The sequence below is a fragment of the Nomia melanderi genome, chromosome 9 (assembly GCF_051020985.1).
Source record: "Nomia melanderi isolate GNS246 chromosome 9, iyNomMela1, whole genome shotgun sequence".
Lineage (NCBI taxonomy): Eukaryota > Metazoa > Arthropoda > Insecta > Hymenoptera > Halictidae > Nomia > Nomia melanderi.
In genome coordinates this window covers 4,309,467-4,321,413 of record NC_135007.1, presented here as the reverse complement: position 1 = coordinate 4,321,413, position 11,947 = coordinate 4,309,467, and positions in this window count along the sequence as shown.

Genomic DNA, 11,947 nt, shown 5'->3' with positions numbered 1-11,947 from the left:
ACTTTTAACATTTTATTCTCAGAAAGAAACGTCTATTATTAAAACGTTTCATTGTTGTGCATCTCGTTTCATTGAAATGTTATGCAAGCCAAATAAATTGACTTTCATTTGGCTTCTCTCTGTCTGGATATTTCTTCTTGGTATTTCAATCTGCCGCGCCTTTTATTTCTACTACTACGCTCGTAATAAATGTGTGTCATCGCTGTGTTCTCTTTCTCTAAGTAACTGACGTATTGCAGCAGGATATTATTGAACGATTTATGAGGCAATATTAAAATCATCTTGTAGAATTACTAAACAAAGTAAACGATTGTTAATCAATAACAATGGAAAACCAGTGAGGTTTAAATACGTCAGTGATACGAAGTATCTGAACTGTTCCTTTCACTTCAGTTCTTATATGGTTTTGACAGATATATTTTGTATGATAAAAAAAATGTATTTCATATGTATTGTATGGTATTAAAAAACTGGCACTCAATTTATAGCAGTCTAATATAATTTTTTGAAACATATTTCTTACGCAACCAAATTGTTCATTCGGAGGCGAATAATTAAAAAAAAATGTCTTTCCTACACATTTTAGTTTCAGAGATATTGTAAAAAATATACTTTCAACCCTCAACTTTGAGGGGCATTTTCACACTTTCAAAGTGGGTGTTGGCTGATAAAAAAAAATGCGTGTCAAATATTTTTTTGAGAACTATGTCTCAAAAAATTTCATGAAAATCCACGTGAAAATGTTCCCTTGTAAACAGTATAAAGTACAATCAATCGTAAATTAAAATCATTTCTCCTTATGCCAAAGAAAAAAATTCGTCTCTGAAGAGGTTAACAAATTCTTGCGTATTTTAGAACAAAATGATGACGTATTGTATATTTCCCTATACTTTATATTATTAAATCAGGAATACTTTTTAAATACACTTAGAAATGGAAACATCTAAATAGTATTTCAGTACATGATTTTTTAAACATACTATATTTTCGATTTGCAGTAATGCGAATTTTATTTACCATCAATTGGTTCAAAATTTCCAAATATTAAGACCTTGAACTTATAAGATGCATGTTTTTGTTCGCATACCTGACATTCCAACGCTAACAGTTACTACCATCTATCCTCTTGTAAACTGTGAGTTAGCCGGTTACATTCCCCGGAAAGTTTTACAGCCGACTACGTCCCGTTTCCGCGAACTTCATGGAGTCTTTCTCTTCCGCGCCAAAGTTGTCGCGTACCGCTAGAAAACGCTTCCGATCGGCATTCAAAAATCTCCAAATTCCGATAAGGATATTTTATTATTTATCTCAGACAAGGACATTAACCTTGTTCTTAGTTCATCTACAAATTTGAAACATTATTACAGAAATAAAAATATATAGTCTAGTAACAATTTTCTCATAGCAAATCGAAGAAGATTAACTCTGTAAGGATGAGTGTCATTTTATTGACTATGTCAGTATCAATACAAGATGTTGTTTATTTTCCAGTTCCAGTACAGTACCTAATATAACGTGAAATATACGTTTCACGTTATAGGAATTTCGCGCTATACGAAATAATGAATTCTAAAATTTAGAAGTAAATAAATAGGTACCTTTTTTAATATCACAGTTTAATCAGCAATCTAAAGCAATCTAAAGTTTTTTCATTTTATATACAAAACAGCTTAAAACATAAAGATAGGTAAAAATTGAAAAACTCAACTTACATGATTAATCGGGCAATATAAGAATTGATATAAAATTAAATGGACGAAAGAAAATGTAGAATTTTTAATTAACTTTGAAACCGGGCATTTGACCGGTCGCAGTACGTTTAGTGTTAAAGGTTGAGCAAGCAGAATGGTGCTACGAAATGATAATGCGATAGGGTCAAAAGAGACCCGAAGAACGCAACAGGGTTAAATGGGGTGAAACACGTTAGATCCTCGGATCATAAACGAGAAATCCCGGTTTAGAGCGGTGTGAATTACGAATGGATGTGCTCGCAACGCGCCATGTCTGAGGTATTCGTGACCGCCGGACCGATAACGAGCCGGACCCATTAAATTTTCAGTGCATTAACTAATATTGGCGGACCACGCATTGATCGGGAAGTCGTATTGACGTGAAATTAAATGAACGTTACAGATTGCGTGTGCAATTAGCTTTGTTCGAATGCATTGTTTCTGTTTCGTTTCAAATTGAAATTTTTCTAGAGCTGTGGCACATGAAACAGAGACAAAGCGCATTCTTCCGATTGATCAATTGAATTTTAAACGTATATTGACGCATAAGATGAATACCCCTCGGTGTTTGAATAAATGGAATGCTTTTATATGTGAAGAGTGTTTCAAACGCGGTTTGAATGGCTTTGAAAGAGAGGTATTGGTTACTTATCGGTGTTCGTTTACCAAGTACGTTTTTTTCTGCTGCTTATTGTATCACGTATCAAAGTATTGTTTATGGTCTTATAAAGATATTGAACGCTGCGAAACTACAATGAATATACAGCCATACGAGATTACGTACTTATCTTATAATGTACTTTGCGTTTTGATTTATAATAATTATTCTATTTGCAATTATTTAACTTTTTAATAGAACAGTGAAAGTCTAATTATTTATAAGTCCAGGATAATATTTACTTTCAATTGATGCAAAGTGAAGAAGACTTGTGTTTATGAAATGCAGTTTGAAATCTTCGTCATGCATGTGACTCGACATTATAAAGTAAGGTGTTACAGATGAATAATAAATGAATTGTAGATATCTGAAAATAAATAAGGAAAGAAATTGACAAGTTATCGCAAGATACTTCAGGGTACAAGAAACAATGTAATCCGTTTTTTACAGTCAATAAATTAATAAGAAACTGAACGGGGAAAGTTATTCTTCAAATTAGTATTCTCAAAAACATATAATTCCGTTAAGAAGGAAACATAATTGATCTACCTTGGCTTTTTATGTGATCACATACAAAAACATTTTTTAAATTACACCAGTTACTCATAACTTGTATTTGATACATTTTTGAGTAATAATTGCAGTTTAACAAATATTTTTTAGTATCAATTTAACTCGAATATCATACATATACAATTTATAACATTTTAAATTGTAGAAATATATAATAGTATAGGTGTATTCATATTAAATATTTTTTACAAATAAATGCTATAGTTTTATAAATAAATTGTTAATTTTTACTTTACACATTACATATAACATTGTAATCAAATTCCTCGATTGGTTCAGTAAAACGCAAAATATTAATTTCTTTGTCTAAACTTATCTTGTTCTTTTTAAAACGATTACACTTTATTGCGATATATTTACGCCAATGCATTTTTCAATCTTCCAAACACTTTTTTAAATAAATTTCTGGTACAATCTTCAAAATTCGAGACGAATCTTTTTTATTGCATACATTGTTTAAAAATGGGGAATAAAAAATAGTTGCTTAGTGCCAAAACCGGCGAGTACGAGGACTGTAATATTGTATTTGTTGAATTTCTAGCCAAAAATTCACGAATGCAGGGAGTAGTATGAGTGAGAGCGTTATGGTGGTGCAACATCCATGCATTTTCTCGCCACGGTTCCAGACGTCGCACACTGGTCTGATATAAGTAGCCAAGATTAAAAACATGTTTATATCGAGTTTTTATAACAAAATATGGAAATGTAATATAATAATATGCAATTAGATGGCATATAACAATAAATTCATTAATATGAATTATGTATGTATAATTTCATATATTTATGTGAAAAATTAAATATTGATATGTAATACATTACATGATATAATATACAATAATATAATATATAATATATAATAATATATCATAAATAATATATAACTGTTTAATTTATTGATATTCTGTCAATTTTGTACACTACTGAATAAAATTAAAGGGTCACAAAATTTCCGTTGAAAAATTGCTGAAGGTGAAAGTGATGTAAATTTATAAGAAAAAAATTTGTTTCGAAATATTAAACTTAATGGCATTAGAAAGTAGTTTCCGAAACATTGTAAATCGCGACGCGCGGCACGCGCACTCCTAGTTTGCGGCGGGCTACGATAAATAAAATGCTCTGGAACAAAAAGGCAGACGTACGCGGAAGATTTTATTTTTGAATCACAATCTCAAAACCTTACAGAATTCAACTGTGCTTGTAAGAATGTTCGAACGCACTCTGATCTACGACAAAATCATCCCTGAAGCAGTGTAACTGTAGGGAACATCGATGATATATCAATTATGTTAAAATGAGGGTATTTGTATGAAGATTCATGGTAAAAAGGTAATGACCTATGAAAGGTATAGCATATATTTACCTGAAAAACTTTGATGCTGAAGAAAAATTTCCAAAATATATGGAAAGTGCTGCGAAAAATTTCAGGAGTAAAACGCGTAGACAAAAAAATGCCTAACTTTCGGGATAGGTCAGCACTTTTCGAGTGCTCCAAGGATAAAAAAATTATTAGGACATAGTTCCTCATATATTCAGCTATCTCGAACAGTAAAAATTGTACAGTTTAGGTAAAATTTTTAAAATGGACATGCAAACGCGTTCAAAACCATAAAGACTTTACGAAAACCACGAAAATTTACGAAGACTTTAAAACCGATCCTAAAGGAGAATAACAACCGCTCAGTAGCTTGTCAGTGGGGGAAATTTTTCATAAAAATCTAAGAATAAAATATGCATGTAAATAAACAAGTTAAAACATTTTCAACAACACACAGCAACAAACTGATAACACATCCAAATAAATTGGATAGGAAATTAACAGAAACTGCGAAAGGTAGAAGACTGAAGACAGTGAAAATCACATAATTTACTAATAAAATAAAAAATAGAAAAATAAAACTGAATTGTTAACATTATTCAACATTATCCTGACTCATGAGATGTACACACCATAAAATTTGCTGGTGATTCGATAAAACAAGTTGTAAATGTAACATATAAGAAAAAAAGTTAATCCCTTGCCATAAGATGTTTTGTTAGACTCATGATTTGGAATAGAATTTGTCAAATATAAATATCATTCAATTCGTTCAACCCCAAATTAAACATTATTTTTTTGTTACCAATTATAATGTTTTAGAGTAAATGGAAACATAGAATGAGTGTAAATTTTTCTTTCCAACGATTTATAAACAACGAAATTTAATTATGTTAAGCACAGTTGAGAAAGAAATTACAATGCAAGGGTCTTCACTGTGTTTCCTATCTTCATTGAACATTTTGTACCAATTAAAGACGTGTCTAAAATCATTAAATTAAAAATCTGACGAAATCCTTATTCCGGAAAAGAGATGATTATAACCGATAATTCGGTTCACATTTTACTATGCTACTGTAAAAGACTACCGAGGATTTCAAACTTGCAACAGTTAATATAGGTAATATAAACTTTTCTATAATATCATTTCAAACAGTATACCAGATCTAATGATTTTCCTCAAGAAACTGTGCTCACAGATTAATAAAAAAGAGTCAAGAACATTAATTAAAATATACTCCACGAGTAACAGGCATTTACAAGGAACTTTTTCATTATTCCCTGGCGTCTAATTTATCTACAAAGTTGCGTCCGCGTATTATGAGGGATCCTGTAACAGAACCGACCTGATTAATCATTTTTTTACTAGCCGGGAAAAATACGTCTGAAAAACGGTGCCGGTGCCAGGCGTGTCCGCGCGTCAAAGTATTCTCCGGAGACAAGCGTCGCGGAAGGAGAGCGAAATTGCCCCCGCCGCGGAATATAAATTAATTTGTTAAGATCTCGTCTCTTCCGCGGGTCAGGATCTCCGGACAGTGTTAATGTTTAGGGAACATTACTCCCAGCTCCCTGGACGGTGATCATTCCCGACTTTATGAAAATTTATGTTGACGATTTTTATTTGAATTAGAATTTACGATCCGGAGATCGCGAGTTTTGACCCGGTTCCGCCGCGCCGCCTATAGAAACACCGAGCAGCTTGCGGAATTGCAGCGTAAGGAACCGGAAACAAAATAGAGAACCCCTCGCAGAGATTAAAAGGTGCCTTTGACGCTGAACGCAAGCTTGAATCGATTAATTAAAAGACTTCTGCATTCATTTCTGTACAGTTTAATTATGAAACTTAATAACGTAACTTCAAAGATATTCCATTGTTTTCCTTAAGTGGGGTGAAGGGAAGGAAATAGTGTTTGAGGAATCGTAAAGGAAAGTGAAACGAGACGGGGACAATAAGAAAAGGTTTATTTTAAAATACTATATTCATTGATAATGTAATTATGAAGAATATTCGATGTGGAATCTGTTTATTGAAACATATTCAAAGAAATTTTCAAAGCTTAATGCAGAAAGCAGATAAAAATAATTTTAAATATAGTGATAATAGTTTGACTTGTTTTGTATGTGGAGCAAGATGAGACACATCTGTTTATGCTTTCTGTTTCTTAGATGAATTGTGGTTAAACAGCTGTATCCAACCTTTTAGCTTTTCTGAGCCTCATTGGAAGATGAGTTGTTATGGGCTCACATTTAATAGCATGTTCTTCGGTGCGTTATAGGCATGCATGTTGTGGGAATTGGCATTGTACGGGAGTCTATATTGTTCTGATTTTTTACAATTAAATGAATTTCTGCCTATAAGTAGACTTGACATGTATGTACAGTACGTTACAAATGTGTTATTGTTAATAGTTATAAATGAAAGATTTATTAAAAGTTATCATATCTTCAGTTTTAATTGCTGCTCGCATTCCCTTTATAAAATAAATTATTAAAATGTGGAGGCACTGTAAAAATCATATTAAACGATTTTCCTTAGTACTGTTTACAATTATTCATCATCTGTGAAAATTATATAAAATCTGATAGTAGTATGCATAAATAATAAAAAAAAGTTACTACAACTTTTATATTAAGTTGATAAGAACATGCTATTTTAATTTACTTAGTACTGAAAATGTTAATAGCTTGATGATGTACTATTTATTTAAATTATATTACCAACAAATATATCTGGAATTGGAAGGTTTGGCGAGAACAAGTACAGATGTAATTGTAATTTTATTTAAATGGTTTATAGCTGGACTAGAATTAAACTAAACTATGTATCTTAATCTATTCTACGCAATAGTACGCTGTTCAACGCTGGTATACTTTGGCCTACTGCTCTAGACTTTCAAAACTACGCTGTTCCACGCTGGTCCACTCCGTCCTGCTCCTCTCAACTCGCGAAATTACATTATCCCTAAAAAAGCCTTACAATCATTTTAAGTAATAATCCCGCCAACACGGGGCATGTGATTCTGCAGGCCATCATCGACCGCTTACGAACCATCTGAATTCAAGTGGCCTGATTATAAACAACCCGAGTATACCTGAGGTATCCGGCCTTACTCGTCGCACTCTACATATATGTAACATTATTGTAGTTTGCCTGCACGAACAGTTATAAAACATTTTTAGTTTCATTCCAGTTTCTTTCTACCAATGAAATGAAATTATGAATGCCAAGGTCTGTTCTCTCGTTTAAAGTTCACTCTGCTCTGCACTTCATTAACTCGTGGTCTCAGAAGCCAACGTAAATTTGTTTACTTATATACTTAATTATGCTGTACACATTATAACTCTGCGTATCAGCGGCTTCTCGGTCTGCCGAATATTATCTACGCCACTTGCAACAATTGCTGCAGCTGTTCTAAAAATAATGTTGCAATACATCCCGTTACCTAACTCTTGCAATCCATTTTATCAAAATTACTTCGATATTTTGTTAAATACTGTATTAAAAGGAAATCAGGCGTAACACTGTTTACTAACAATTACGAATAATTTAGTCATATGATGTCGACTTGTGGTTGCTTAATAATTTTGTACACTGGCTTCAGTTCAATTATAAGAGTCATTTTTATCTAATCATAATAGTATCGTAATATATGTATAATTGCTTTAGTATATTTTGAATACCGAGCAAGGTGATGTATTTTTGGGCAGTATGATATATTCTGTGTTCGTTACACTATTTTATCAATATTCGAATTAAATATGTGTCTTATGTATAATAAATTAGCACATGCATTAAATAAAATTAAATACCATTTCGTGAATAATGAATGATATATACTTTCATCTCCAATATCGATTTTTCAATAATTACTGTAGCTCATTATTTCATAATGACCTGTAAAATATTTTCATCTATGCTTCCAGTATTCTTATACTCCAGAAAATATTACGTAATTTAAAATTATAATTTATTACATCACAGGTATGTCACTACAGAAAGTGTATGCCACTTTTATTAATAAACATCTGTATTATCGGTTTGTGAGTGATTTTAATTACTATCTGTTGAAAAAATGGTAAAAAATAAAGTGTATAATATATTATCTAAATATATTATCAAATTTGTTATACAAATATACTATCTAAAACACAGATTACGGATTTTCCGAAATTTTAATTATTATAGAAATAATAAGCATTTGAAGTGCAAAAACCTTTTTTTAGTCCAAAAAATTGGCTTCAAATGTTTATGAAAAATTAAATAATTAAAATATCGAAAAAATCGTAACCTAAATTTTACGTAATGTATTTCTATTTATAAATCCACAAAAATTGTTGTCTTCGAATGTTTCAGTTATATGTAATCGAGTCCACTAATAGTGTATGTTTTACGAAAAGGGGTTCCGAAGCTAGCGAATAGCTGCGCCATTTTATAACATTTTGGCATAGAAAAAATATAAATATAAAACAGAGGATAGCAGTCATACACCCAGGAAAAATCAGAAGTTTTCTATAAGTAGTTATTAACAAAAAAATTCCGGAAGTTTACCTCTGCTTAGGACATTTCTGGTGGTGTCCTCCCTTAAGCGAATCCTTCTCACTTCCCGGTTATCACGTTGTTACCTTTTTACGCTCGAGATGCAATTTATTTTCTCCCATCTGCGACATCCATTCGGTCGCGAGAAGTTCTTTCCTTCTCATCCCTTCCACAAAACCAGTCGATGGGCCATCGTTCCGTGTAATCGTCTTTAATACGTTGTATTCTTTTGTTGTCGTGACTTTTTCGGGTGGCGCGCGACTTGGCGCGCGGGGTGGGGGCGTGATCCAGTTCGAAGTATGTGTTCCCGGCAGAGAGAGCAGATACTTATCGAGGCGATTACCGTTATTGCACGAACGTGCCCCTGTACCAGCCAGTGGCATAACCCGAAGAGCTTTTCCGGACTTCGGGGCCACTTACAAACTTGCGCGAGACATTTTCAATGGAGATAAATGAAAATGAGTTCCTTCACCCTACCGCGCTAAGCGAGCAGCCACTTCCACCGTTCAATGTGCATTAATCGAATATTAAATTTCCCCCGATTCCTATCGATACATTAATATCCGCTGTTTGATATTGCTCGAGCAACACCGTTCGATTCATCGGCGTGTTTCGATGCTGATAAAGAAGACACTTCGTTCGCTCAGCCAGGAGAACACGCTTGAGAGCACTCGCGTGTGACACGTCGATCCACTTTACTGCGGGAAGTGCCTTTTCATTTGTTGCGGCCCCTTTTTAGCGTACTGTCTCTTAGCGCGTTTATTGACCGGTATATTAACACTAGATTTACGGACATTTACTGTATAGTTTGTTCTATCGTTCTTCGAAACATTGGTATTGGTTTATTTAGATCTTGAAAATCGGAAGTTTAAAAGTAAACAATTATGATGGATTTGTGTAACTGCATCAATCAAAATCAACCCAAGTGTTTATCAAATAGTGTATTTCACAGTGTACAATTCAATATTAGTCAAATTGACTCGTTCCGTAAATTTAGTTTTAATTGTGCAATAATTAAGAAATTTATGTGCAATGGTCTACTAAATATTGAGAATTATTGCGATCCATTACATAAGATTAACGTTATAAACATTTTTACTACTCATGATGATATAAACGAATTTGTTTGTTTACATTTTTTCGTTCACTTAAACAATTACCATTATCACAGATTTCAATTTGTATGCAAACTTATTATTGTAATCTGATTTTTAATTTCTCTTTAATATGTGATGTTCGATTATGTTTCTCAATTTTATTTCACTATGCTTTCCGTTATTTGTATTTCACTTTTCATTCATAAAAATTAGTAAATAATTGCCTTAATAAAAACTAGATTTTTTGTTCTCGTTGAAATACAAAAATGCAATATGCATGTAGCGTGTTATTTTCGTTTTGGAATTTTATTTTTATTTTGAAAGAAAATGAAAGTACAGGTAATTGCCATACACATAATTCAATTGTAATAATCTCTTCATTTACCATTTTTAATAACGCTGTAATTCGATAATGTTATATAACTTTAATTTTCATATTATGATAACATTGAAATAAATTAAAAATTAAAGTTTACAATATCAAAGCATTGGACACTTCTTACATTTTACATTGTCGGTTATCGTCGCAGCGTTATCAATTAAAGTACTAAATATTATCTATATTTTTAAATGCAAACGGAACAACGGAAATGCAACTTGGCACAACGAAAAATCAATTTACAATACTTCCATAATAAAACGTCCATCCATTAACATCCGCATGTTGATGTTTTCCCGACAAGTCCGTTTGATGCACCGGTATGTTCCAACGCTGATAATGAAGACTCTTTGTTCACTCCGGTCGAAGTATCTACGCTCGAAGAGGCTCGCGACGGTCGCGCGCATCCCTTTCACGGCAGAAGTCCCTTTTCATTTATCCGGGTCCCTCTTACGGTATTTCCTTTAATATCGCGATTGTTGCTGCGTCCTCGTCGTTCCCATGGAAAGAAATATTCCGGGTGAAGAGGATGGCGAACGACGGGTAGACGCTGAATATCGACGGTGCGGACCAGCATAAGTACAGCTTCTGCAATCGAAATTGCAAATACCGTTTATTTTTATTTCGATAGAAAACGTTCCGAAAATAACTGTTTGAAACTATTATACATATATCGGTTCCAACTAAAACAGTTATGGAGAACCGAAGTAGAGCCATAACTGTTATTAAGTATATTCGTTCTACATTGGTTCTACCAGTGCTATTTATTGATTCTACGTTTCTAATAACAGTTATGACTCTATTTCAGTTTTACATAATTGTTTTAAAAATTGGAACCGATATCGCAACTGTTTTCAACCCCACCTTTTAATACTTTGCGGCTCGAAGTGTTCCTGGTTTCTTACTTTGGAACTCACGTCAATGTTATTTACTTCAATTGTAGTTTAACTGGACACGTTAAGCGTTTGTTTAAAAACATTTGGGAAGCATTAAAATTGTACTTATATTCCATATGATATAATTATGATACAAAGAATTATAACAGATTTTGTTAAAATGCTCAAGAATTGGAATAAAATTAGACATCGAGCTTGTCTTGATTTTAATATTGTAATGGTTTTAATGGTTTAAATTGATATATCTTCAACGGTTATTGTTAGTAACATTAGAATTTAAGAATTTCTATTCTTTTCCGAAATGACAGAAGTTTTATACAATAATCCCACTTGAGAATTTTTATGACGATTTTCAAACCTCCCAACCACAAATTTTTATTCGCTGTCAATCTTCACAATTACCATTTTTATTCCACAATTTTATAAACTCCTAAAATCAATACTTCCTAATATTTCCAATAACAGATAACGCTACACAAACCAAAAATGCAACTTAGTTATTACAAACTACAGTTATTACACGTTCAGGGTCTTTCCTCATGCTACATTCAATATTATTTCCCAAGGATAACAATGGCTGAAAGAAATGCGAACGACTTCTTTCATCGACAGGCCATCGCGAGCTTAGAAAAATTGAAAAAAGTAGAAAAGACACAAAGTAGAAAGGGGACAGAATGTCGCGTTCGAGGCGGTGGGTAAAGGAGTGTGTATCGGTCTCGAAGGCACCCGATGCTGTCGTCGTCGTTTCGCCTTCTCCTC